The sequence below is a fragment of the Sapajus apella genome, unplaced genomic scaffold (assembly GCF_009761245.1).
Source record: "Sapajus apella isolate SASKATOON/1434 unplaced genomic scaffold, GSC_monkey_1.0 scaffold81, whole genome shotgun sequence".
NCBI lineage: Eukaryota > Metazoa > Chordata > Mammalia > Primates > Cebidae > Sapajus > Sapajus apella.
In genome coordinates, this window is record NW_022437021.1 from 4,731,501 (window position 1) to 4,757,900 (window position 26,400).

The following is a 26,400-nucleotide window of genomic DNA, read 5'->3' on the forward strand; positions in this document are numbered from 1 at the left end:
TCTTCCTACTGTGAACATTTTAAAAATTGCCAAGTAAAACATATTATAATGTCTAGAGCCATAAAAACCTAACCCTTTAAAAACTACAAACTAATGCATTCAATTACTTTGCTAGGTGTTTTACACACATTACTTCATTTAATGCCCCCAGCAGACTATTCAATTATTATTTAGGTGAAGAAATCAAGACTGAAGGAAGTTACATAACTTGTCCAAGTTCACACAGAGATTTGGAACCAATTTCTGTGATTCCAAAGCCTGTGTTCTTTCCATGATCACACACTGTTTCTGAGAAGACCAAAGGGTAAATTATTCACTGTAAGCACATTCTATAAAATTTTATAGCTCAAATACGAATAACTGGAAATTTTCTACACCAGGTTTTTTTTTTTTTTTTTTTTTTCCAACCATATTAAGCCAATGTATTTGGCAGTTTAACAAGGTAAGTATGACTTCAACATGCACTGAAAATAGAGGAGTATATTTCCAGGTAAGAAACATAAACAAACACATATAAAAATACAGATGCTCCTTGACTTATGATGGGGTTACGGTCTTATAAACCCATTGTAAACTAAAAATATCGTGAGTCGAAAATGTGTAGTTGACTAGGAGCTATGGCTCAAAGCTGTTGCCTAGCATTTCAAGAGTAGTGTGGATCTACTGAATGCATATTGATTTAGCACCATTATCAGCAAAAAAAAATCGTAAGTCAAACCATCCTAAGTCAGGGACTATCTGTATATACAGAGGTTTTCTGGTGATTACTTTACATAAGTAGAATGTCACGTAAACTTTATCTCCTTTTCCCACTTAATCAACCTGAAAATCTCTCTAAGTAAACTAGTTTAATATTAGTTTCTTCTTTTTAATGACTGCATATTAATCTACTGTATGAAACAATTTGTGTGTCATGATTTAGTCAAATATCCCCCTACTTTGTTTACAGTTACTTCTCTGCCACAACGAGGCTGTAATATACATCAGTGCAGTTACAGTCATGTATATATTCATGTTTATATTGATATTTCCTTGGTATAAATTCTCTGGAATGAGGCAATGAGTCTAAGGCCCATCATGTTTTTAAAAGATAATGCTAGATGGCTTTCCAAAAGGGTTATAACAATTTTTTTTTTTTTTTTTTTGATACAGGATCTCACTGTCACCCAGGCTGAAGTGCAATGGAATGATCTGAGCTCACTGCAGCCTCCGCCTCCCAGTTCGAGAGATTCTCATGCCTCACCCTCTCAAGTAGCTGAGATTACAGGCATGCACCACCGCTCCCAGCGAAGTTTTGTGTTTTGTTTTTTAGTAGAGACAGGGTTTCACCATGTTGCCCAGGCTGGTCTCGAATCCCTAACCTCAAGTGATCTGCCTGCCTCAGCCTGCTGGGGTGTGAGCCACCACGCCTGGTGGGTTATGGCAAGTTTTACGTCTGTCAGCAATGAGGAACCTTACCAATTTTTTCTAGAGCAACGAATGTTAGTTCTTTTAAACATTTATAAACTGATAGTTCATTGTTATTTTAATTCACATTTTCTTGACAACTGATGAATTCAAACATCTTTTGATGTGTTTCTTGGCCATTTGGATGTGCTCTTCCATGAATTACCTATCCATACCTCTCTTTGCCATTTTGCTACTGGGATATTTACCAATTTCTTATCAATTTAAAGAAGGTTTTCGTATACAATAAACATTAGCTAATATTGTTTCCAAATCAAAATTATGTTTCCTTACTTTGTATACTTACAACAAAATGCTAAAAATCCAATATACTTTAATATAGATATCTCTTCTTTAGCTTGTTTTCTTGTCTTAGAAACTCAGAGGTTTTCTTCTGTCTTTAGATTTACATGTAAGTCTCCTAGACCTTCTCCTAAAATTGATGAATTTACTTTATATCCCTCATCCTTTTTTTCCTTGGTCTTCCAATTTAATTTAATTTAATTCATTTGACTGGCCATCATATTAGGATCATTTAATAAATTATATATCCTTTACCTACTGATCTATAATGTCATCTTTAGATAAATTCCCAAATACTGTAAATTATATTTACTATTCTGTTTCAATGGCCTATCTGTCTACATTTGAACAAGTGCCATGCTGACTGAATTGCAGTGGCTTATAGTGTGTTCTCTTTTCTGGGAAGGCTAACTCCTTTCACTGAATGAGTGCACCTGATCTCTGTGACTGTTAGGAAACTGAGGAAGAGCTGAATAGGTAGGCTGAGTCCTTTTATTTAGACCCAAGGTTGGGCTCAGAGTTCAGAGACAGCTGCATTACAGAGACTCAGGATTAGCATAAAAGATTACCTTGCACAAAAAAAGCCATAATTAAAAAAAAAAATTAAGTGGCCAAATAAAGAGAATGGTTCCATGGTTCCATTTGAGACACAAATTAACGTTCTTTAAGACTAAGGGAGGAGAAACACTTCAAAGGAAAAGTAAAGAAAACACTTACCAAAGAACTAGAATTTTCTAATGAAGATAATACATGTAATTGAGCCCCCATCATTAAAAAACAAAAACAAAAACAAAAACCCTACAACCAATCAAACCCCAGAAAAATAAAAGAACATGAGAAAGGTAAAGCAGAAATTATATGTTAGGAACTATTGATAGAAAAAAAATGATAGACAACCTATAAACTGCAGAAAAAAAGAAAGACAAAAATCTAAGAATTAAAAAGAAAATCTATTTGGAAAAACTAATTGGAAAAACTCAGCATAAACACATTGAAACTGAAAATATGATACGGCTATATGTAGAGAGAAAACTAAAACTCTAACAAAATGCAATGTCTTTCAAACTGTAAACTTAGTTATAGGCAGAGCTTGACCTATATTGCAATTGATTTTATCGCCATTACTCAGCCTAGAGCCTAGTTCAAAGTGTATATTCAATAGAAATCTGTTGAATGAACAAATAAATATAAAACCACATGCCGATATTATTACTGAAGTAGATAATATTCCAGGAAATTGTAAATGATTAAGGCTGAAGAATTCATGAAAAGGTAGTAATTCTAAGCAGACTAATAACATTGGAAGAAACTGAAGAATACAGTCATTATTTCTTTAAAAAGTATAGGGTTCATATGGTTTCATAAACAAATTTTAAAAAATTTTCAAGTAGAAATTAATTCTTATGTCCTTGCATAAGCATAAAGAAAAAAGAAAGATTCCTAGGTTTTTTTTTTTTTTTTTGAGATGGAGTTTCCATTGCCCAGGCAATGAGAACGATAAATTAAAAAAAAATTTTCAAATAGAAATTAATTCTTGTGTCCTTGCATAAGCATAAAGAGAAAAGAAAGATTTCTAGATTTTGTTTTTGTTTTTGTTTTTTTGAGATGGAGTTTCACTCTTGTTGCCCAAGCTGGTGTGCAATGGTGCGATCTTGGCTTACTACAATCTCCACCCCCTGGGTTCAAGCGATTCCCCTGCCTTATCCTCCCAAGTAGCTGGGATTAAAGGCACCTGCCATCCTGCCTGGCTAATTTTTTGTATTTCTAGTAGAGATGGGGTTCCACCATGTTGGCCAGCCTGGTCTCGAACTCCTGACCTTAGGTGATCCATGTACCTCTGCCTCGTAAACTGCTGAGATTACAGGTGTGGGCCACCGCACCCGGCTCCTAGATTTTTTTTAAAAGCAATTATAAAAACCTAAAATGCCAAAACCCAACCTTCAAACCTTGACATTATTAGCACAAATAGTTGGGATATGTAAAATGCAAAATCATAGAACGCAGAATTATAAAAACAACTATATACACATACCTCAAACATTTAATAAAACATATGTATTAATTTACTAATTGTTTTTTATTTTTGAGGGAAGGTCTAGCTCTGTCACCCAGCCTAGAGTGCAGTGGTATGATCACGGCTCACTGCAGCCTTGGACTCCTGGGTTCAAGTGATCATCCTACCTCAACCTCCTGAGTAGCTGGGACTTAGGTGTGTGCCACCATGCCTGGCTTTTTTTGTTGTTGTTTTTTAATTTTTGTAGAGACAAGGTCTCACTATGTTGCCCAAGTGTGTCTTGAACTCCTAAGCTCAGGTGATCTTCCTGTCTTGGCTCTCAAAGTGCTAAAATTACAGATCTCAGCCACTATACCTAGCCTTACTAATCTTTTCTATGTAGGGCCAAGCGCTTTTCTTTGACTTATTGTTCTCCTTCTATTTCCCATTTCTTGCCTAAACTATACCCACAAAACATTGCCCATTTCTCATTGTTATTTCCTTAGATTAAGATTTAAAACACATTCAGATAGCAATATGAATATAAAGGACAAGATTTTTATGACCTCCCCTTTTTCTTCAGTTATTTCACTCACACATAATGTCAGAGCAATTTTAAAACAAACTTGCCTTTATCAAGGTTTTCTAAAGCCTCCAAATGAGATTTCAATAAATAACTATTTACGCATGTTTTATCAGTACCATTCCATTATATTATGTAATTACAACAAGGTATACAACTGAAATAATCAGGTTTGTTAATTGTTATTTATTCAAGCTAAGTGCATGGGAAGTCTGAAAAGGAGCCCCCTAGTAGGAGCGGTCAGTCTGTTTGATAAAGAGAATGCTGAAAGCTAAGTTGATGTGAGTTAAGACACCATTTACTGTCTACATAAAATATTATTAATAGGAAACCAAATACACAAAACATATATCCCAAGCCCAAGTATGCCTTATTCCTGGAATACAGGGACAGTTGAACATTAGGAAAGAAATTTATAATACCTATGTATCAAAGGAGAAAATCAGTATTATCATTTTTGGAAAAGATCTGGAAAAAGGAAGACAACCTGAAAAATTACTACTGAATTTTTGAGAAGATAGCTCTTAAATAATAATAAAAATATACTGTTTTAACATAATAAACACAATCTCTTTCAAACCAATAAACTAATTCTTAATTTAAAAAGAATTTCAATTATCTGTTCGCTGATGCATTACAAAAATTTATTTCCTGCTCAAATGAGTCTGAGATCTAGGCAACTTCTCCATTTGGAGTTTTCAAAGTTTACTGCTTAGTACACAGTAAAGAACAAAAAATTGGGACTGAATGAATGAATTTCCACTTAAGCCAAGAAAATAATAAGCATTACTAATAATGTTATATAGGAGTACTAGCCAATGTAATTAAACCAGATAAAAGATAAAGGAAAGGTTCGGGTATGATAACCATTATTTACAAATGATAGGATAGCCCTCCTGGTAATCTTAAGAAAACCATAAGGGATACTCTGAATATAATAAACAAAGTTCCACTTCTGGTAATGGTAAAGTAGCTACTATCAGACCAACTCTCCAACAGATAATAACTATAAATATTGGACAAAATATAAATAACAACTATTTGAGGACACTAGGCAGAAATTGGAGAGGAGTTAATGTCTGACAAAATGAAAAAGCACTATATAAGTTTCTATTTCTACAAGTTTTTCTCTGTGGGCAGACGACATTTGACAAAAGGACAGAATCTTGGATTTTTACTAGCTTAAGAACCTGAGATTAGATTCAGGAGGACCAGATCATTCAGACATGAGGGAGAATGGCCTAGAAAAGAGAGAGTGACAGGAAGCACAGATTCTGGATGTAGACTCTCCAAATATCAAACTGAAGCCTACATATAATGCCAAAGCAATATATTCTAAATGTCTAAGATACCAATTTCAAATTACTAGACATGTGGAAAAACTGGAAAATGTCAGAAAATGCAATAGTGGACACCATCCTTGAGGTAATCCATATGTTGGAATAGTAATCACCATGGATTTAAAAAATGATCATGAACATAAAGAACAATAGTTTGTAAAGAACAAAAAGCCAGGAAAACTCAGTAAATAAATAAAAGCTATAAAAAAGAACCAACTGGAAATTCTAGAACTGAAAAACAATTCTGAAAAATTTTTTTACACTGTTGGCTTAACAGCAGTTTAGAAGAGATGAAAAAGAGATCAGAGGGAAAATTTGGTGAACTTGGAGAAAGAAATGATCCAATCTGAAGAACAAAAAAAGATGGATTCATTTATTTAAAATACATATGGCTGTTTAAAGCAAAAATTACGACACTGCATTGTGATATTTATGATTACGTCTATAATAATGATAGCATAAGGGATGGGGCAATGAACCCATATATAGTTGTTAAGATTCTTACATTTTTATGTGAAGTGGTACTACACTAATTCCCACTATAAAATGAGAAGAATGTATACAACTGTCCAGAAAGCAGCATGTTAAAGAATAAAATGCAAAGAAGAACAAACTAAAAACCCAACAGATAATTAAAATCAAATCCCAAGATTATTCAACTAATTCAAAAGACAGCAGAGAAGGAGGAATAGAGAATAAAAAATAAGAGACAAACAGAAAAAAGAAACAAACAAATAGTGAAATGGACGATCTAAATCCACCACAGCAATAATTACATTAAATATAAATGGACTAAACAGTCCAATAAAAAGGTAGAGGTTATTAGAATAGATAAACAAAGAACTCAACCATATGCAATTTACAAGATATGCAAATAGGATAAAAAAGCTGAAGTGCTATATTAATATCAGATAAAGAAAAAATAATAAAAGGGATATTTCATCATGAGAAAAGAGTCAGAAAGACATAATCATAAATGTATATGAGCCTAAAACCAGAGCTTCAAAACAGAGTAAGCAAATTGATAGCATTAAGGAGGAGCTAGATACAAATCCACATTCATAAATAAAAATTTTAACATTCCCCTCTCATCAACTGATAGAACTAGTCTTTAATTTTTCTTTAATTTTATTAGTAAAGATGCTGATAATTTAAAGGACACCATCGACCTTAATTAACATTTATAGACCACTACGATGAACATCTTCACAATACCTTCCTGTCAAATGCACATGGTATAGTCATCAAGACAGACTATAAGCTTAAACAAGCTTCACCAAATTTCAAAAGACTGAAATCTTAACTAGTAAAGCTGAAGTGAAACAATAAGACATCTAGAATAATCTAAAATATTTGAAAATGAGACTATCACTCTAAGTAACAGATGGGACAAGGGAGAAAGGGAAATTTTAAAAATATTTTTAAATGAATGAAAAAATACAAAATACACATTTTTGGCCTTAACAGAAAAAAAAAAAGTAAAAAGGATATAAATGACAAATCACAAAAAAAAATACAAATGTCCAGAAAATATGAAAATATACTGGACTTCACTTTAAATAAGAAATGTACAGTTTTAATTAAGAACATATTGTTTAAACTTGTAATTTTACTGCTAAAAATTTATCCTAAGTAATGGATAGACACACAAGGCATGTTTGAAGGATGCTAATCACAACACTGTTTACAACAGCAAAAAAAGGTGCAAATTGCAATAGAGTATGGTATGTTTATATAATGAGAAAATTATGTAGTTATAGTTATTGATATGAAAAGCTTTTTATCATGCATTAATTTTTAAAAGCATATTATAAAATATTATATGTAGATTAAGCCTACTGTTGTTACAAACAATATTAACTTCTCTGTGTCCTACTGAATTTTCATTCACATAGATAATATATTTATTACTTTTAGAGTCACATAAAAATCATGAGAGCCATTTTTAGGTTGAAAATGACAACTATAAAAAAGTTGATGTTTATTTCTTTTACTTTTTTCTTAATTTATTTTACTATTTGAAAATTATTTTCAAAAATATTTCTTCATACCGAAATCAGGAGACAATTCTTTGTAAGATAATTTTTTAGAATTTGTCTCAGTATACTACATCTGGAATGCATGCCCCATACAGTTCCTCAAGTTTTCTCATTGCTGCCTTTCAAAATGTTAGCAATGGGGCACAGTATAAAGATCATCCTTTGGAATCAGGCAGTCTTTTTTTTTTTTTTTTGAGATGGAGTTTCGCTCTTGTTACCCAGGCTGGAGTGCAATGGCACGATCTCGGCTCACCGCAACCTCCCCCTCCCGGGTTCAGGCAATTCTCCTGCCCCAGCCTTCTGAGTCGCTGGGATTACAGGCACGCGCCACTATGCTCAGCTAATTTTTTTGTATTTTTAGTAGAGATGGGGTTTCACCATGTTGACCAGGATGGTCTCGATCTCTTGACCTCCTGATCCACCCGCCTCGGCCTCCCAAAGTGCTGGGATTACAGGCTTGAGCCACCGCGCCCGGCCCCAGGCAGTCTTGAGTTCAAATTCCAGATGTTACTTACTTAACTAAGCAAAATACAGGGTAATTATACCCAGTTTGATTCTGTCTTAAGTCTCTGTTTGTAATGTACTTAGTATAGGGTCTGCAACACAGAAGGAATTCAATAATAACACCATTAAATACTATTACCTCTTAAAAAATTTATCCTTGGAATAAAGTAATCACAAATGAACGCAAGAATAAGTGTCATCTCTCGAATTTGCTTTAGCTTAGAACATCCAAACAATTTTCTTATATATAGTCATTAAAAGTGTTCATTATAATAACTATTGAAAAACGTTTAGGATGTTATGTGAAGACCTTTAATAAACATAAATTGGTTACTGTGTTAAAATGTGTCACATATAAAAAATGTGAGGCATACAAAGCAAAAATAACTTTCTTAGGATAATATGATTATTTTTCAAAAATTTCCATAAGCTACTTTTTAATAAAGGTAAAGACAACTAATATAATTAATACAGACAGACATTAAATATGCTAAATTTTAGTCTTTTCTATCACAAATATTTTTCAGAAAAATTTTGTTAACTCTATCACATCAGACTCCTTAGCAAATATTTATTGAATACCTTTTATGTCCCATCCAGTATGTCAGGCAGTGGGGATACAATGATAGGAAAAACCAGATATAATTCCTTTCCTGTCTCTATGGAACTTACAGTCTAGTAAGGAGAAAGACATTAGTAAACAAATAAACAACAACAACAAATCACCAGTGACAGAACTCCATAAAGAGAGGTAGAAAACTGGAGTCAGGGAGGTCAGAGAGGGCATCCCTAGGAAAATGGCATGGAGTGGAGACCTAAAGATGAGTGCGAGTTAACCAGATGAAAGGGGGAGGGAAAGACATTCTAGAAAGAATACAGTATGTTCAAAGGCCTGTGGCAGGAGGGAGGGTAGCACCCTTGTGAAATTAAAAAGGTCATTGTAGCTGGAGCATGGGACTAGACGAGAAGCATTGTATGAGATAAGGCCAGAGAAATAGGCAGGGGCTCAGTCATGCAGAATTTAAAAAAAAATAACAAACACTTCCATTTTCAGTTTAGAAGTGATAGGCAGTCAATGAAAAATCAGGACTAGAGATAGGAAAAATAGGTTGTTGTGATTAGATTTGAAAAGATTATTCTGACTTTCTTACTTCTGTAGTATAATTGAGAGATGATGGCAGCTAGTGGAAATGAAGAAAAAGGAAGAAGTTTAAGATTGAGGAGAGGAAGCTGACAATTAAGTGATGACAGGATGGGAGAGGAAATGTCAAAATTGGTGTCCAGGTTTCTACCATGAATACCCAGTTGGTTGGCTGGTGCTGCCATTTATGGAGTTAGGGAAGGCCAGAGAACCAGGTACACTTGCAAGGACATCATCATAGTTTTAAACATGATGAATTTAAGGTGGTTTTGAGAACAGACTGGAGGGGCTTTCACAGAGGCAATTATACACAGCAGCGAAGTATATAGTTCATAAGAGAGGTCTAGTCCAGGGCGGAGAAATGTATACTTACAAAAGTCTTGGGAGAAGGTAACATTTCCCAGGAAAAGAATAAAATGAGAAGAGATGTGGGAACACCAATGTTTAATTGCCTAGAAGATGATGAACCTCCAAAGGAGTTAAAAATAATGCTTCAAAATAAATTTATTCTAAGCACAAGCAAATTAGCCTCAGTCACATATTTTGTAAATTATATTTATTTTCTCATTAGGTATTATTCAATTACATAAGTTACTTTTATTACTGGGGATACTCATCAGAGAACAACCTTTGTATTCCTAACACAGTCCTTCTTAAAATTCAATTACTATTTAGTAAATACTGCTAATATTTCTGCCGTCTGCTTTATTTAGATCAACTTCATTATCATGGGATTAAATTTAACAAGAATAGTGTAATACTCAAATCTATTTTCCTGAATAAAACTGAATGAGGGAGGATCCAAGATGGCCGTTTAGGAACAGCTCAGGATTGCAGCTCCCAGTGAAAGCGCAGAGGGTGAGTGGACGCCGCGTTTTTATTGCCCACAGACTAGGAAATTCCCAGGCAGAGGAGCTCCACGGTCGCCAGCGCGGCTGTTTCAGCCAGCGCCGCTGCTCTGCCCCGCGCGGCTGCTTTGTTGGCGCCCCGGAGCCGCGGTTCTACGCACAAAATACACTGGTCCGGGGGCCCTTTAGGCTGGCGATTGGAGCCACAGGAAGTCGCCCATACGCTGGTTCAAAAAGGGGACTGAGCAGAGAACCAGGACAGTAGATTCCGGGGCAAAAAAAAAAAAGAAAAAAAGTGCCATAAACCTCAGTGCCGCTGTTTAAGCCAGCGCAGTGACTGGCCACAGGGGAAAACAAACAGACCCCGGCGCCTCTTCAACAGGCGACTGAAACACCAACTTAAAAAAGGCTCTGAGGCAGGGAGCCAGGTGATCAGGCTCGGCTGGTCCCACCCCCACAAAAGAACAGCAACCAGAAACTCTGGATTGAGAGTTTCACAGCAAGCGCAGCTGAACCCGGGACGGGCCAGCTCTGTGGGGGAGGGGCGTCCGCCATTACCCAGGCAGCCCGCCGTTGCCAAGGCAACCCGCCATTGCTGAGGCAGCCCGCCGTTGCCAAGGCAACCCGCCACAGCAGAGACTCCACCCCAACAGAGGCGGGCCACCATCGCCAAAGCAGTTCTAACTACACCCATATAAACAGGACTGCAGGGAAGTTCACTCGGCAGCGGGGCGGAGCCCACAGCAGCTCAGCAAAGCTGCTATAGGCCAACAGTGACTAGGCTGCCTCCTTGCTGGGCTGGGCAGGTCTGAAGGAAAAAAAAAAAAAAAAAAGAAGGCGGCAGCATAACGGAAACTCATAAATAAAGCCCTAAATCCCTGGGACAGAGCGAGCACCTGGGAACAAAAAGCAGTTTATGAGTTCTGCTGCAGCAGACCTAAAAGTACCTGCCTAGCAGCTCTGAATGAACAACAACAGAGCTCGCAGCTCACCATTTAAGCTCCTATAAAGAAGAGACCGTCTCCTCAAGCAGCTCCCTGACCCCTATATATCCAAAAAGACACCTCACAAAAGAGAGATCAGATTGACACTAGGCGGGTATCCTTCTGGGACAAAGATAGCAGAAGAAGAAAACTGGTAACAACCCTTGCTGTTCAGCAGCTGCTGCAGGTGAACCCCAGGCAAGCAGGGCCTGGAGTGAAACTCAGTAGACCTACAGCAGGGGGGCCAGACTGTCAGAAGGAAAACCAAGAAACAGAAATAACCTCATCATCAACAAACAGAACGTCAATCTGAAAGATTTGAGACCCAATCTGAAAGCCAGCAACTACAAAGTCGACAGGTGGATAAATCCTTAAAGATGGGAAGAAACCAGCGAAAAAAGGATGAAAACACCCGAAACCAGAACACCTCTCCTCCTAAAAGTGATCACAACTCCTCACCAGCAAGGGAACAAGGTTGGATGGAGAACGAGTGTGATGAAATGACAGAATCAGACTTCAGAAGGTGGGTGGTAAGAAACTTCTGTGAACTTAAAGAACATGTTCTAACCAAATGCAAAGAAACTAAGAACCTTGAAAAAAGATTTGACGAAATGCTAACAAGAATGGACAAAATAGAAAGGAATATAAGTGAATTGATGGAGCTGAAAAATGCAACACGAGAACTTCGTGAAGCATGCACAAGTATCAACAGCCGAATGGACCAAGCAGAAGAAAGGATATCAGAGGTCGAAGATCAACTCAATGAAATAAAACGGGAAGGCAAGACTGGAGAAAAAAGGGTAAAAAGGAATGAACAAACTCTCCAAGAAATGTGGGACTATGTGAAAAGACCTAATCTATGTTTGATAGGCGTACCCGAATGCGACGAAGAGAATGAATCCAAGCTGGAAAATACTCTTCAGGATATTATCCAGGAAAAATTCCCCAACCTAGCAAGGCAGGCAAACATTCAAGTCCAGGAAATACAGAGAACACCACAAAGATATTCGTCAAGAAGAGCAACCCCAAGGCACATAATCGTCAGATTCACCAGGGTCGAAATGAAGGAGAAAATACTAAGGGCAGCCAGAGAGAAAGGTCGGGTTACCCATAAAGGGAAGCCCATCAGACTCACAGCAGATCTCTCAGCAGAAACCCTACAAGCCAGAAGAGAATGGGGGCCAATATTCAACATCCTTAAAGAAAAGAACTTTCAACCCAGAATCTCCTATCCAGCCAAACTAAGCTTCATAAGTGAAGGAAAAATAAAATCCTTTGGGAACATGCAAGTACTCAGAAATTTCGTCACCACCAGGCCAGCTCTACAAGAGCTCCTGAAAGAGGCTCTACACATATAAAGGAACAACAAGTAGCAGCTCAACTAAAGGGCAAAACAGCCAGCTAGCACCAAAATGGCAGTATCAAATTCACACATAACAATATTAACCCTAAATGTAAATGGACTAAATGCCCCAATCAAAAGACACACACTGGCAAATTGGATAAAAAGACAAAACCCATCGGTGTGCTGTATCCAGGAAACCCAACTCACATGCAAGGATACACAAAGGCTCAAAATAAAGGGATGGAGGAAGATTTACCAAGCAAATGGAGAGCAAAAAAAAGCAGGAGTTGCAATTCTCATCTCTGATAAATTAGATTTTAAAGCAACAAAGATCCTAAGAGACAAAGAGGGACATTACATAATGGTAAAAGGATCAATGCAACAAGAAGAGCTAACGATCCTAAATATATATGCACCCAATACAGGAGCACCCAGATACATAAGGCAAGTTCTAAATGACTTACAAAGAGACATAGACTCCCACACAATAATAGTGGGAGACTTTAACACCCCATTGTCAACATTAGACAGATCAACCAGACAGAAAATTAACAAGGATATCCAGGACTTGAACTCAGACCTGGACCAAGCAAACCTAATATACATTTACAGAACTCTCCACCCCAAATCCACAGAATATACATTCTTCTCAGCACCACATCACACCTACTCCAAAATTGACCACATAATTGGGAGTAAATCACTCCTCAGCAAATGCAAAAGAATGGAAATCGTAACAGTCTCTCAGACCACAGTGCAATCAAGTTAGAACTCAGAATTCAAAAACTAACTCAGAACCGCACAGCTTCATGGAAACTGAACAACTTGCTCTTGAATGTTGACTGGATAAACAATGAAATGAAGGAAGAAATAAAGATGTTCTTCGAAACCAATGAGAAGGAAGACACAACATACCAGAATCTCTGGGACACATTTAAAGCAGTCTCTAGAGGAAAATATATAGCAATAAGTGCCCACATGAGAAGCAAGGAGAGATCAAAAATTGACACCCTATCGTCAAAACTGAAAGAGTTAGAGGAGCAAGATCAAAAAAACTCAAAGTCTAGCAGAAGACAAGAAATAGCTAAGATCAGAGCAGAACTGAAGGAGATAGAGACACAAAAAACCCTTCAAAAAATCAATAAATCCAGGAGCTGGTTTTTTGAAAAGATCAACAAAATTGACAGACCACTAGCCAGATTAATAAAAAAGAAAAGAGAGAATAACCAAATTGATGCAATAAAAAACGATAAAGGAGATATCACCACAGATTCCACAGAAATTCAAACCATCATCAGAGATTATTACAAACAACTCTATGCACACAAAGTAATAAACCTGGAAGAAATGGACAAATTCCTGGACACTTGCCTCCTGCCAAGCCTAAACCAGGAAGAAGCCGAAACCCTGAACAGACCCATAACAAGGTCTGAAGTTGAGGCAGCAATTAAGAGCTTACCACCCAAAAAAAGCCCAGGTCCAGATGGGTTCACAGCTGAATTCTACCAGACATACAAAGACGAGCTGGTACCATTTCTTCTGAAACTATTCCAAACAATACAAAAAGAGGGAATTCTTCCCAAATCATTTTATGACACCAACATCATCCTGATTCCAAAACCCGACAGAGACTCAACAAGAAAAGAAAACTACAGGCCAATATCCATGATGAACATAGATGCAAAAATCTTCAATAAAATACTGACAAGCTGATTGCAACAGCACATCAAAAAGCTTATCCACCATGATCAAGTAGGCTTCATCCCGGGGATGCAAGGCTGGTTCAACATACGCAAGTCTATAAACGTAATTCACCACATAAACAGAAGCAAAGACAAAAACCACATGATTATCTCAATTGATGCAGAGAAGGCCTTTGACAAAATTCAACAGCCCTTTATGCTAAAAACACTCAAAAAGCTAGGTATCAATGGAACGTATCTCAAAATAATAAAAGCTATTTATGACAAACCAACAGCCAATATCATACTGAATGGGCAAAAACTGGAAGCATTCCCCTTGAAATGTGGCACCAGACAAGGATGCCCGCTCTCACCACTGCTATCCAATATAGTATTAGAAGTTCTAGGCAGAGCAATCAGGCAAGAAAAAGAAATAAAGGGCATTCAAATAGGAAAGGAGGAAGTCAAATTGTCTCTATTTGCAGACGACATGATTGTATATCTAGAAGACCCCATCGTCTCAGCCCCAAACCTCCTGAAACTGATAAGCAAGTTCCGCAAAGTCTCAGGATACAAAATCAATGTGCAAAAATCACATGCATTCCTATACACCAATAACAGACTTAAAGAGAGCCAAATCAAGAACAAACTTCCATTCACAATTGCCACAAAGAGAATAAAATACCTAGGAATACAACTAACAAGGAATGTAAAGGACCTCTTCAAGGAGAACTACAAGCCACTGCTCAACGAAATAAGAGAGGACACAAACAGATGGAGAAACATTCCATGTTCATGGTTAGGAAGAATCAATATCGTGAAAATGGCCATACTGCCCAAAGTAATTTACAGATTCAATGCTATCCCCATCAAGCTACCAATGACCTTCTTCGCAGAACTGGAAAAAACCACCTTAAACTTCATATGGAACCAAAAGAGAGCCCGCATAGCCAAGTCAATTCTAAGCAAAAAGAACAAAGCGGGGGGCATCACACTACCAGACTTCAAACTATACTACAAGGCTACAGTAATCAAAACAGCATGGTACTGGTACCAAAACAGAGACATAGACCAATGGAACAGAACAGAGGTCTCGAGGGCAACACAACATATCTATTACCATCTGATCTTTGACAAACCAGACAAAAACAAGCAATGGGGAAAGGATTCCCTGTTCAATAAATGGTGTTGGGAAAGCTGGCTAGCCATGTGCAGAAAGCAGAAACTGGACCCCTTCCTGACACCTTACACTAAAATTAACTCCAGATGGATTAAAGACTTAAACATAAGACCTAACACCATAAAAACCCTAGAAGAAAATCTAGGCAAAACCATTCAGGACGTAGGTGTAGGCAAGGACTTCATGACCAAAACACCAAAAGCATTGACAACAAAAGCCAAAATAGACAAATGGGACCTAATCAAACTCCACAGCTTCTGCACAGCAAAAGAAACAATCATTAGAGTGAATCGGCAACCAACAGATTGGGAAAAAGTTTTTGCAGTTTACCCATCTGACAAAGGACTGATATCCAAAATTTACAAAGAACTAAAGCAGATTTACAAGAAAAAGACTAACAAGCCCATTCAAAAGTGGGCAAAGGATATGAACAGACACTTTACAAAAGAAGACATACGTGAGGCCAACAAACATATGAAAAAATGCTCATCATCACTGGTCATCAGAGAAATGCAAATCAAAACTACATTGAGATACCATCTCACGCCAGTTAGAATGGCGATCATTAAAAAATCTGGAGACAACAGATGCTGGAGAGGATGTGGAGAAATAGGAACACTTTTACACTGTTGGTGGGAGTGTAAATTAGTTCAACCATTGTGGAAGACAGTGTGGCGATTCCTCAAGTACCTAGAAATAGAAATTCCATTTGACCCAGCAATCCCATTACTGGGTATATATCCAAAAGATTACAAATCGTTCTACTATAAGGACACGTGTACACGAATGTTCATTGCAGCACTGTTTACAATAGCAAAGACCTGGAACCAACCCAAATGCCCATCGACGATAGACTGGATAGGGAAAATGTGGCACATATACACCATGGAATATTATGCAGCCATCAAAAACGATGAGTTTGGGTCCTTTGTAGGGACATGGATGAACCTGGAAACCATCATTCTCAGCAAACTGACAGAAGAGCAGAAGATCAAACACCGCATGTTCTCACTCATAGGCGGGTGTTGAACAATGAGAACACATGGACACAGGGAGGGGAGCACTACACACTGGGGTCAGTTGGGGGGAAATAGGGGAGGGACGGTGGGGGGTGGGAAGCTGGGGAGAGATAGCAAGGGGAGAAATGCCAGATGTAGGTGATGGGGAGGAAGGCAGCAAATCACACTGCCACGTGTGTTCCTATGCAACAATTTTGCATGTTCTTCACATGTACCCCAAAACCTAAAATGCAATAAAATAAATAAATGGGAAAAAAAAAAAACTGAATGAATGTTATCAAGGATACAATCTATAAATCTTCCTAATGGTTCAGTTTAATAGCTCTAAAACAGCCTGTCCTGGCTTTAAGAGGAATTATAGTAAACTGTAGTTCTGTGCAGTATCTATTTAACTCACAAGCATCATTTATCTCTGTAAATCTTATTTGCTTATCGAATGTCACTGATATGATCTAAACAATAGAGAAGAAAACCTGAATTAGCCTCCATTTTATGCCCAATAGGGGAATGAAATATAGAACAATGCGTTAGTAGTTTATCAATGCCAAGTAGGAAAATTCAGTTGGATTTCATCTTATTATAAAAGAATTTAGGGAAATATCAATGGAGTAAAAATGGAGTTGATCATTTAATAATATTTAATAATACAATGCGTAAAAAAATGAGATAAAATGTTTCTTTTAATTATGGTGAAATTACAGGTAAAGTTAGATTCTATGTGATACTATAGCTCAAGAGTTAAGACACATAGGATTTGGCTGAAAGTAGATACCTTTGGCAAAGACGCCTATCTGTACACAAAAACGCTATAGTGTAGAAGCATTTTGTTTGTTTGTTTGCAGTTAGGATGGTCATGTGACAGTGAGGTTAATGAATGGAATATGTGCAGACGTAACATATGCTGCTTCTAGGAGTGGCTCCTAAAACTTCCTACAATTGTTCCTTCATGTTCTTTTCTCTAACTAGTTGGCTAGAACTAGTGGGCCTAGACAGCCCCCAGGACAACCTTAGAAGTGATGTTGTTGGCCAGGTGGGGTGGCTCACGCCTGTAATCCCAGCACTTGGGGAGGCCAATGTGGGCAGATCACTTGAAGTCAGGAGTTTCAGACCAGCTGGCCAACATGGTGAAACCCTATCTCTACTAAAAATACAAAAATTAGCCAGGTGTGGTGGAGTGGGCCTGTAGTCCCAGCTGCTCGGGAGACTGAGGCAAGAGAATCGCTTGAATCCAGGAGGCGGAGGTTGCAGTGAGCCAAGATCGCACCACTGCACTCTAGACTGGGTGACAGAGTTAGGCTATCTCACAAAAAAGAAGTCATGCTGTTTAAGATGGCAATGTCTCAGTCAGTCAAAGTCCCTGACCACAGTCCACATCCTACCTAATCTAAATGAAAATGCTTTGGACTATCACATGATTAAGAAACGTTTACTGTGTTTGATCCTACATTTTTGTTTCAGCAGCAGCCTACCCTAACAGTACAACTATGGTGTGATAGCTCCTCGCCGATGAACAGATTCTACTTTTATGCCAGCTCTACATTATATTTAAATGCATACCTTGCATTAAAAACCTCAAGCAAAGGACAGAGTATATCTTCTGGTGCTATGACCCTACCCTAATGAAACACAACTTAAAGTATTTTGTGTTTCTGTACAATACAAGTTTTTTACATTATGACTACTAAGTGTTTTTGTTTTTATAAACTATTCAGAATTTCTAAATTTAAGTTATTTACTCAGGTCTAAAATTGTTTCTATAGAATTTACTTTGATGTTTGTAAACATGGCAATAAAAACATAATTTTATAACAAAAAGGCTGATTTTCAAAAAATATAAAAATAACATTTCTGACATATCATCTATTCATTCCAAAACTATTTTCTGAGGGATTAATATATATTAGGTATTATGGAAACAAAAAAAATTAAAAGCTGCCATTTCAAGGAGCTTCAATGTTAATATAAAAGAAAAAAAATCAGGGAGAGGATCCAAGATGGCCGACTAGGAACAGCTCAGGATTGCAGCTCCCAGTGAAAGCGCAGAGGGTGAGTGGACGCCGCATTTCCAGATGGATTTTTATTGCCCACAGACCAGGAGATTCCCGGGCGGAGGAGCCCTACAGGTCGCCAGCGCAGCTGTTTTGGCCAGTGCGGCTGCTTTGCTGGCGCCCCGGCGTAGCGGTTCTCTGTACAAAATACACTGGTCCGGGTGCCCTTTTAGCTGGCGATTGGAGACCCAGAAAGGCAGATCGCCCATTCATCTGATTTAAAAAGGAACTGAAACAGGGAGACAGGCCAGGAGATTCCTGGGCAAAAAAACGGCCAGGAATGTCAGCACGGCTGTTTCAGCCAGTGCAGGAAGTCGCCCACACAGGAAATCACACAGATCTGGGCGCCTTTTCTTTTTTTTTTTTTTAGACGGAGTTTTGCTCTTGTTACCCAGGCTGGAGTGCAATGGTGCAATCTTGGCTCACCGCAACCTCTGCCTCCTGGGTTCAGGCAATTCTCCTGCCTCAGCCTCCTGAGTAGCTGGGATTACAGGCACGCGTCCGGGCGCCTTTTCAACAGGTGACTGGAACACCTGGGAGGGAGTCGACCGTTCAATGAAAAAGAAAAACAAAAAAACCCAGACTCTGAGTCAGGGAGTCAGGTGATCAGACTCAGCTGGACCCACCCCACAAAAAAAAAAAAAAAAAAAAAAAACCCACAAAAAAACACAAAACAGCAATTGAAAATCCTCTGGGTTGAGAGTTTCACAGCAAGCGCAGCTGAACCCGGGACGGTCCAGCTTTGTGGGGGAGGGGCGTCCGCCATTACCGAGACACCACTATAGAGGTAGTCCGCAATCACTGAGGCAGCCCACCGTCGCCAAGCAACCTGCCATTACAGAGAGAGTCCGCCATTACAGAGGTGAACCACCATTGCCAAGGCAGTTCTAACTACACCCATATAAACAGGACTGCAGGGAAGATCACACAGCAGCTGGGCGGAGTCCACAGCAGCTCAGCAAAGCCTCTGCAGGCAGACAGTGACTAGGCTGCCTCTTCGCTGGGCAGGGCAGCCCTGAAAGAAAAAAAAAAGGCAGCAGCACAACGGAAACTCATAAATACAGCCCTAACTCCCTGGGACAGAGCACCTGGGGAAAAAAAAAGAGTTTATGAGTTCTGCTGCAGCAGACCTAAACGTACCTGCCCAGCAACTCTGAATGAACAACGGAGCTTACTGCTCAGCACTTGAGCTCCAATAAAGGACAAACTGTCTCCTCAAGCAGCTCCCCGACCTCCATATGTCCAAAGAGTCACCTCATAAAGGAGAGAAAAGACTGACATTTGGCGGGTATCCTTCTGGGACAAAGATAGCAGAAGAAGAAACTGGTAGCAACCCTTACTGTTCTGCAGCTGCTGCAGGTTATCCCCAGGCAAGCAGGGCCTGGAGTGGACCTCAGCATTCCTACAGCAGAGGGGCCAGACTGTCAGAAGGAAAACCAAGAAACAGAAATAACCTCATCATCAACAAACAGAACGTCCACTCAGAGACCCAATCTGAAAGCCAGCAACTACAAAGACGACAGGTGGATAAATCCATAAAGATGGGAAGAAACCAGCACAAAAAGAATGAAAACACCCGAAACCAGAACACCTCTCCTCCTACAAAGGATCACAACTCCTCACCAGCAAGGGAACAAGGCTGGATGGAGAAGGAGTGTGATGAAATGACAGAATCAGACTTCAGAAGGTGGGTAATGAGAAACCTCTGTGAGCTAAAAGAACGTGTTCTAACCCAATGCAAATAAACTAAGAACTCTGAAATAAGATTTGACGAAATGCTAACGACAATGGACAATTTAGGGAGGAATATAAGTGAATTGATGGAGCTGAAAAACACAACACGAGAACTTTGCGAAGCATGCTCCAGTTTCAACAGCCGAATTGACCAAGCAGAAGAAAGGATATCTGAGATCGAAGAACAGCTCAATGAAATAAAACAAGAAGGAAAGAATAGAGAAAAAAGGGTAAAAAGGAATGAACAAAGTCTCCAAGAAATGTGGGACTATGTGAAAAGACCTAATCTACGTTTGATAGGTGTACCTGAATGTGATGAAGAGAATGAATCCAAGCTGGAAAATACTCTTCAGGATATTATCCAGCAAAACTTCCCCAACCTAGCAAGGCAGGCCAATATTCAAGTCCAGGAAATACAAAGAACACCACAAAGACATTCCTCAAGAAGAGCAATCCCAAGGCACATAATCATCAGATTCACCAGGGTGGAAATGGAGAAAATGCTAAGGGTAGCCAGAGAGAAAGGTCGGGTTGCTCACAAAGGGAAGCCCATCAGACTCAAAGCAGATCTCTCAGCAGAAACCCTACAAGCCAGAAGAGAGTGGGGCACAATATTCAAAATCTTTAAAGAAAAGAACTTTTAACCCAGAATCTCCTATCCAGCCAAACTAAGCTTCATAAGTGAAGGAAAAATGAAATCCTGTGCAAATAAGCAAGTACTCAGAGATTTCATCACCACCAGGCCTGCTTTACAAGAGCTCCTGAAAGAGGCCCTACACATATAAAGGAATAACCAGTATCAGTCACTCCAAAAACATACTAAATGGCAAAGAGCATCAACACAATCAAGAATCTGCATCAACTAACAGGCAAAACAGCCAATTAGCATCAAAATGGCAGTATCAAATTCACACATAACAATATTAACCCTAAATGTAAATGGACTAAATGCCCCAATCAAAAGACACAGACTGGCAAATAAATAAAAAGCCAAAACCCATCGGTGTGCTGTATCCAGGAAACCCAACTCACATGCAAGGATACACAAAGACTCAAAATAAAGGGATGGAGGAAGATTTACCACGCAAATGGAGGGCAAAAAAAAAGCAGGAGTTGCAATTCTCATCTCTGATAAAATAGACTTTAAAACAACAAAGATCAAAAGAGACAAAGAAGGACATTACATAATGGTAAAAGGATCAATGCAACAAGGAGAGCTAACGATCCTAAATATATACACACCCAATACAGGAGCACCCAGATACATAAGGCAACTTCTTAGTGACTTACAAAGAGACTGACTCCCACACAATAATAGTGGGAGACTTTAACACCCCATTGTCAATATTATAAAGATCAACAAGACAGAAAATTAACAAGGATATCCAGGACTTGAACTCAGACCTGGAACAAGCAAACCTAATAGACATTTACAGAACTCTCCAACCCAAATCCACAGAATATATATTCTTCTCAGCACCACATCACACCTACTCTAAAATTGACCACATAATTGGGAGTAAATCACTCCTCAGCAAATGCAAAATAATGGAAATCATAACAAGCAGTCTCTCAGACCACACTGCAATCAAGTTAGAACTCAAAACGCAGAAACTAATTCAGAACCGTACAGCTTCATGGAAACTGAACAACTGGCTCTTGAATGTTGACTGGATAAACAATGAAATGAAGGAAGAAATAAAGATGTTCTTCGAAACCAACGAGAACAAAGACACAACATACCAGAATCTCTAGGACACATTTAAAGCAGTCTCTAGAGGAAAATATATAGCAATAAGTGCCCACATGAGAAGCAAGGAGAGATCTAAAATTGACAGCCTATCATCAAAATTGAAAGGGCTAGAGGAGCAAGATCAAAAAAACTCAAAACCTAGCAGAAGACAAGAAATAACTAAGACCAGAGCAGAACTGAAGGAGATAGAGACACAAAAAACCCTTCAAAAAAACCAATAAATCCAGGAGCTGGTTTTTCAAAAAGATCAACAAAATAGACTGACCACTAGCCAGATTAATAAAAAAGAAAAGAGAGAATAATCCAATAGATGCAATAAAAAAACAATAAAGGGGATATCACCACAGATTCCACAGAAATTCAAACCATCATCAGAGATTATTACAAACAACTCTATGCACATAAACTAGTAAACCTGGAAGAAATGGATAAATTCCTGGATACTTGCCTCCTACCAAGCCTAAACCAGGAAGAAGTCAAAACCCTGAATAGACCAATAACAAGGTCTGAAGTTGAGGCAGCAATTAAGAGCCTACCACCCAAAAAAAGCCCAGGTCCAGATGGGTTCACAGCCGAATTCTACCAGACATACAAAGAGGAGCTGGTACCATTCTTTCTGAAACTATTCCAAATAATCCAAAAAGAGGGAATCCTTCCCAAATCATTTTATGAGACCAACGTCATCCTGATACCAAAACCCGGCAGAGACTCAACAAGAAAAGAAAACTTCAGGCCAAATCCATGATGAACACAGATGCAAAAATCTTCAATAAAATACTGGCAAGCCGATTGCAACAGCACATCCAAAAGCTTATCCACCATGATCAAGTAGGCTTCATCCCAGGATGCAAGGCTGGTTCAACATACGCAAGTCTATAAACGTTATGCACCACATAAACGGAGCCAAAGACAAAAACCACATGATTATCTCAATTGATGCAGAGAAGGGCTTTGACAAAATTCAACAGCCCTTTACACTAAGGACCTTCAATAAACTAGGTATTGACGGAACATATCTCAAAATAATAAAAGCTATTTATGACAAACCAACAGCCAATATCATACTGAATGGGCAAAAACTGGAAGCATTCCCTTTGAAATTGGCACTAGACAAGGATGCCCTCTCTCACCACTCATATTCAATGTAGTACTGGAAGTTCTAGCCAGAGCAATCGGGCAAGAAAAAGAAATAAAGGGTATTCAAATAGGAAAGGAGGAAGTCAAATTGTCTCTATTTGCAGACGACATGATTGTGTATCTAGAAGACCCCATCGTCTCAGCCCAAAATCTCCTGAAACTGATAAGCAACTTCAGCAAAGTCTCAGGATAAAAAATCAATGTGCAAAAACCACAAGCATTCCTATACACCAATAACAGACTTAAAGAGAGCCACATCAATAACGAACTGCCATTCACAGTTGCTCCAAAGAGAATAAAATACCTAGGAATACAAGTAACAAGGAACGTAAAGGACCTCTTCAAGGAGAATTACAAGCCACTGCTCAACAAAATATGAGAGGACACAAACAGATGGAGAAACATTCCATGTTCACGGTTAGAAAGAATCCATATCGTGAAAATGGGCCATAGTGCCCAAAGTAATTTACAGATTCAACGCTATCCCCATCAAGCTACCAATGACCCTCTTCACAGAACTGGAAAAAAACACCTTAAACTTCATATGGAACCAAAAGAGAGCCCGCATAACCAAGTTAATTCTAAGCAAAAAGCACAAAGCGGGAGGCATCACACTACTGGACTTCAAACTATACTACAAGGCTACAGTAATCAAAACAGCATGGTACTGGTACCAAAACGGAGATATAGACCAACGGAACAGAACAGAGGCCTCGGAGGCAACACAACATATCTATTACCATCTGATCTTTCACAAACCTGACAAAAACAAGCAATGGGGAAAGGATTCCCTGTTTAATAAATGGTGTTGGGAAAACTGGCTAGCAGTGTGCAGAAAGCAGAAACTGGACCCCTTCCTGACACCTTACACTAAAATTAACTCCACAGGGATTCAAGACTTAAACATAAGACCTAACACCATAAAAATCCTAGAAGAAAATCTAGGCAAAACCATTCAGGACATAGGCGTAGGCAAGGACTTCATGACCAAAACACCAAAGGCACTGGCAACAAAAGCCAAAATAGACAAATGGGACCTAATCAAACTCTATAGCTTCTGAACGGCAAAAGAAACAGTCAATAGGGTGAATCAGCAACTAACAGAATGGGAAAAAATTTTTGCAGCCTACCCATCTGACAAAGGGCTGATATCCAGAATTTACAAAGAACTAAAACAGATTTACAAGAAACAAACAAACAAGCCCATTCAAAAGTGGGTGAAGGATATGAACACATACTTTACAAAAGAAGACATCGATGAGGCCAACAAATATGAAAAAATGCTCATCATCACTGGTCATTAGAGAAATGCAAATCAAAACTACATTGAGATACCATCTCACACCAGTTAGAATGGTGATCATTAAAAAATATAGAGACAACAGATGCTGGAGAGGATGTGGAGAAATAGGAACACTTTTACATTGTTGGTGGAAGTGTAAATCAGTTCAACCATTGTGGAAGACAGTGTGGCGATTCCTTAAGGACCTAGAAATAGAAATTCCATTTGACCCAGCAATCCCATTACTGGCTATACATCCAAAGGATTATAAATTGTTCTACTATAAGGACACGTGTACACGAATGTTCATTGCAGCACTGTTTACAATAGCAAAGACCTGGAAACAACCCAAATGCCCATTGATGATAGACTGGACAGGGAAAATGTGGCACATATACACCATGGAATATTATGCAGCCATCAAAAATGATGAGTTCGTGTCCTTTGTAGGGACATGGATGAACCTGGAAACCATCATTCTCAGCAAACTGACACAAGAACAGAAAATCAAACACCGCACGTTCTCACTCATAGGCGGGTGTTGAACAATGAGAACACAGGGACACAGGGAGGGAAGCACTACACACTGGGGTCTGTTGGGGGGAAATAGGGGAGGGACAGTGGGGGGTGGGGAGTTAGGGAGAGACAGCATGAGGAGAAATGCCCGATATAGGTGAAGGGGAGGAAGGCAGCAAATCACACTGCCATGTATGTACCTATGCAACTATCTTGACTGTTCTTCAAATGTACCCCAAAACCCAAAATGCAATTTAAAAAAAAAGAAAAAAAAGAAAAAAGCAAATAAAGAGATTATAATACTCTGTTGTAAGTGTACGACACATATATGCATGGGATAAAATGGGAATAGACCCATTATATGGGTCTCAACTGAGAATCTGGAAGACACACTCAGAAAAGGTTTCCTAGAAGAAATGATTTCTAAGGATAAGTTGGAGTGGGAAAGGCAAAGAAATGGGAAGACTGACAGTCCAGATAAAGAACTTTATGTGTTATAAAGTCTATTAAAAATTTGGGATGATTTTACGTCTGTAGCAAGCCAGTGAAGGGTTTTCAGCAGGGTAATGACATGCTCAGGTCTGCATTTTAAAAGAACACAATAATGGCAATATGAGAAATGAGTTGGGTGAAAGAAGAATGGTAAAACTGGAGACTAGGCACTTAAATTATGAAAAGTAATGAGAGCCTTAAGTCAGTGGTAGTGGGAACTGAAAGAGCTAGGGAGGGTGAGGAGAGGCTGAAAGATATTTAGTAAGAGAAATAATGGGACTGTGGCCAAATAGAGACATAGGACTAAAATATGACTTTCAAGTTTCTGGCTAGGAAAATTAGGTGAATATTGCTGCCCACTAATCAACACAGTGGGAGAAATGATAAGTCCAGCTGTGATCATCCATAGATTGAGAGAAATAATAAATAGGCTTTTAGAAATACAGCAGAATACTTGATTAAAGTCAGATTGTAGACAAAACCTTTATTGTTTAGGTAGTTTTTGAAGCCACTGATTTCATGAGATAAATGTGCACAGCAATGTTTCTCAGAGAATGGTCCACTTGGTAGGCTTGTTCACAACACATATTTTTAGGCCTTACACTAGGTCTAACGACTGAAGATTCTCTGGGGTTATTCCTAGGAATCTATGTTTAGTTTCCCAGTCAATTCTTATTTACATTAAAATTTCAGAGCTACAGGTATATAAGGTGGGAAAAGAATGCCAATTGTAGAACTGTGGGAAACATCAATATTGAAGGTAGGCCAGGTGTGGTGGCTCACACCTGTAATCTCAGCACTTTGGGAGGGCGAAGCAGGTGGATCACCTGAGATTGGGAGTTCGAGACCAGCCTGGGCAACATGGGGAAACCCTGTCTCGATTAAAAATACAAAAATTAGCTGGGCGTGGTGGTGTGCACCTGCAATCCCAGCTACTCAGGAGGCTGAGGCATGAGAATTGCTTGAACCTGGGAGGCAGAGGTTGTAGTGAGCCGAGATTGTGCCACTGCACTCATCCTGGGCAACAAGCAA

At 38.7% G+C, this 26,400-nt stretch overlaps 1 protein-coding gene across 4 annotated transcripts in view; it reads right to left on the reverse strand.

The window, feature by feature from the left end:
- Positions 1-26,400, reverse strand: part of ANKIB1 (ankyrin repeat and IBR domain containing 1) — a 177,589-nt gene that overhangs the window by 60,157 nt on the left and 91,032 nt on the right. The window lies entirely within an intron of this gene.